Genomic DNA, 3,385 nt, shown 5'->3' with positions numbered 1-3,385 from the left:
CTCTGGGCAATCTCTCTCGTTTTTCTGAGTCTCACTTGTTCTCTTTCTCAGTAAAATGGAGATCAGCCAAGACAAGATCTTTAATGAGCACCTATTTACTACATACACTTTGCATTATTCCACTTAATTTTATCGTCATACAAATCCTTGGGGTAAGCATTTTCTTTACCATGTTAGAACTGGATAAAAACCAAAGCTCTGATTGGTGAAATAAATCACTCAGGATTACCTAGCTGCAGAGGCATTAGGGCTGAAGTTTGAATCTGACCACAAAACCTGAGCCCCTGCCACCATTAATATGCCTGCCATGTCTTTCTCCCAGAGCTACCCCAGTAGCAAGAAAGAGAATATATATGGAACATGCTTTGAAAATTTTAAAGTTCTCTACATATGTGTGTATGGCTTTTGTAACAATCTGGATAAGGAGGCAAGGTATGACTGGGTAGCCTTTCTTAAAAAGAACCAGAACCTAAAGAAATTACCTTCCAATCTCCCTTTCATCCCCTTGTTCTGACTTTTTTTTTTTTTTTTTTTTTTTTTTTTTTTTTTAGCATTTTCCTTTTGCCCCACAAGTCCCCTATTCCTCAGGCACCCGTTCAGATGTATCCCGGCCAGCTCATCACAATGCATGCACACGGTGCAGGCTGACGGAAGCAAGTGATCCCAGCCTCTGCAAACGCTGGTGCGGGAGGTACCTAGAGGGGCGCCACCAAGTGCCTCCCTCCCCTCAAGATGTATCACACCCCCTCCTATGCAGCATCAATACCCCCACGCAAATGGGACGGACTGGGAAGCAGGCAGCCAACTCTAAATGCTGCACACTCAATTCGGGGACTTACAGCACAGCCAAGAGACGGTAGTAAATAACTGTATGCAGTCAATCAGAATAAAATCAATTTTCATGAGCCTGGTGGGGATATATGAGGGGAGCTATTTCGTTTTAAAAGAACAATAATTAAGGAAGACTAGAGTAGGCATGTGTAGCATTTATGTTTAAATAAGGTAAGTTTGAATCCAGAAGGACTGAATTTAGCAACATCACAGCATAATCCCAAAGAAATACATGAGAATTGCGTTGCTCTTTTCCCCCACGAAAGGACACATAAAGTTGCTTGTCTGACATAAGACAGCAAGAATACAAGGCTTAGCGCAGTCTGTAGCAGAGACGGGACTTCCAACTTCTCTTGCCTTTCTACTTTTCACCAGATTCGAGACCCTCTTTGCCAGGAAAGAAGGATGCCTCAGATCAGAGCTTCCTGGACCTGAGGCTTGGCCTAAAAACAAAGGGTTTGGCATCACTGAGAAACAATAATTCTGTATTCCAACTCAAGCAGCCATGATCAAAGTCACACGGAGACAACAGTCGGAAAACACTTTCTATAAAAGCTGTTCAAACTCCAAATAAGAAAAATAAAAAGCCACAACATTCCAGATTTAAAAAAAGAAAAAGAAAGAAGGAAAGAAGAGAGAAAGAAAGAAAGAGAAAGAAAGAAAGAAAGAAAGAAAAAAGAAAAAGAAAGAAAAAGAAAAGAAAAGAAAGAAAAAGAAAAGAAAAGAAAAGAAAAAAAGAAAGAAAGAAAGAAAGAAAGAAAGAAAGAAAGAAAGAAAGAAAGAAAGAAAGAAAGAAAGAAGAAAGAGAGAGAGAGAGAGAGAGAGGAAGGAAGGAAGGAAGGAAGGAAGGAAGGAAGGAAGGAAGGAAGGAAGGGAGGGAGGGAGGGAAAGGAAAGGAAAAGTCACCTTAAGGTAGTATGAAATCATCTTTCTGAAAATCCACTGTCTCCAGGGTCAGTGTAGAACAGTATCTACAACAGTGACCATCAATCTCGAATTAACCAGATGCCAGGGCAGGCACTGCGCTAGACCTACCATTTGAAGGATCCCATTTCATCCCCCCAACTACCCCCAGGGGTCATTGTGATCCTCACAATCTGCAGGTAGCCGCGGGGGGCGGGGGGGCTACTGACCACCAGAGAGGTGGGCCAACCAGCCGGGCCAAGTTCACCAGCCGCTGCTCGGCGGAGCGGGAGCCCAGGCCCGGTGAACCGTCCTCCCGGGCCCAGGTCCGCGGCAGAGGCGCCTCCCGGGCGCGGTGGGTCTCTATTTCCTCCACCGGGGGTGGGTCTCTATGTCGCCACCGGGAGTGGAGGGAAGACACGCTAGCGACTGGCTCTTAAAGGAAACAGCAGAAGTTTGCTTTTTATGTTTGTGATTTCTGTCTTACGCTCGGCTTCCCTGCTGGCTCCCGGCACCCGGCGGGGGCAGGGGCCCGGGCTCCGCGAGGCCAGCATCGCGCACCGAGGGGCATCCTCTGGGCTCCGGGACCGCCAGCCTCCTCCCCCCGCGCGGGGGCCAGCGGCGAGCACCAACCCCAGGCCTCGGCCCCCGACGCCCCTCCCTCGCCAGCGCCCCCCGCCCCCCGCCCCCCACCCCCACCCCCACCCCCACCCCAGGAGCCGGGCAGACGCCCAGGGCAGGGGCATCTTCTGAGAAAGCAGGTCAGGGAGGCCGGAGCGGAGCCGCGAGCAGCCTTTCCCCGGCCGGCCAGGACCGCGGCAGGGAGCGGCAGGAGGCGCGCCGGGACACAGCGCCCGCTCCCACCCACGCCGCCTGCACAGCGCCCCGAGCAGCCCGCGCGGGCGGGCGGGCGGGCGGGGGTGCACCGGGTGCATCTCTTCAAGGGCTGGACGCGGGGTGCAGCCTGGCGCAGCCGTCCCCAAACCGCGGTCCCTAAACGCCCACAGGGCAAAGACGGGGCTCTGAGCTGGGTTCGAGTCCCGCGCGCAGCACTACTTCGCGGGGTGGCCCATCCCGCTCGCTCTGTGCCTCGGTGTGTCCTCCCGGGAAAGAAGAGGGGTGGACGCGCCGGTCCGCAGGGGTCCTTCCACCCCGAGACCCCGTGGGTAGCGCTTCCTCCGAGCCCCAAGACCGCGAGACACTCACCTTCCCCGGGGGCAGAGCGGGCGCGGCGCAGCGGGGCGCGGGGGCAGGGTCGCCCGGCGCGGCTCCTCCCGCCCAGTCCGGCCCGAGCGCAGCCCGGGGACCCCGATCCGGCCGGTCGTCCCCCCCGACGAGCCTCTTACTTTCCGCCGCACTTTCTTTTTCCCCCTTTGGGGCTCCTCCCCCCGCGCGGCGCGATTGGCCGCCGCCGCGCTGCTCCGGCTCCACCCGCCGCCCGGGCTCCGGCCCCCCGCGCCCCGGGCTCCGCCGAGCTGCGGCCGCGGGGCGGCTCCGGGGGCGGCTCCGAGGGCAGCTCCGCCCGCGGCGAGGAGGGGCCGCGCGGGGCCCAGGCTGCCGGGGCGCCCCCTGCCACCGCCTGCGCCGGCCGGAGCGCGCCCTCGGGGGGCGGGGGGGGGGGCGGAGGGGCCGGGGCTGCCCGCGCGGGCGC

At 56.5% G+C, this 3,385-nt stretch overlaps 1 protein-coding gene across 5 annotated transcripts in view; it reads right to left on the bottom strand.

The window, feature by feature from the left end:
* LOC112645830 (interleukin 1 receptor accessory protein) overlaps window positions 1-3,105 on the bottom strand; it is a 128,178-nt gene extending 125,073 nt beyond the window's left edge. For 3 of the 5 annotated variants that reach the window (XR_004811900.2, XR_004811899.2, XR_004811901.2), the window contains exon 1: window positions 2,941-3,104. The gene's annotated coding sequence lies outside the window, so the exon portion shown is untranslated. Of the gene's footprint in view, window positions 1-2,940 lie in introns of all 5 variants that reach the window. The other 2 variants (XM_025425354.3, XM_025425357.3) reach the window with 2 other exon arrangements.
* Between the last annotated feature and the right edge of the window lie 280 nt (window positions 3,106-3,385).

Source organism: Canis lupus, chromosome 34 (assembly GCF_003254725.2).
Source record: "Canis lupus dingo isolate Sandy chromosome 34, ASM325472v2, whole genome shotgun sequence".
Classification (NCBI taxonomy): Eukaryota; Metazoa; Chordata; class Mammalia; order Carnivora; family Canidae; genus Canis; species Canis lupus.
This window is presented reverse-complemented; position numbering and strand designations above follow the sequence as displayed.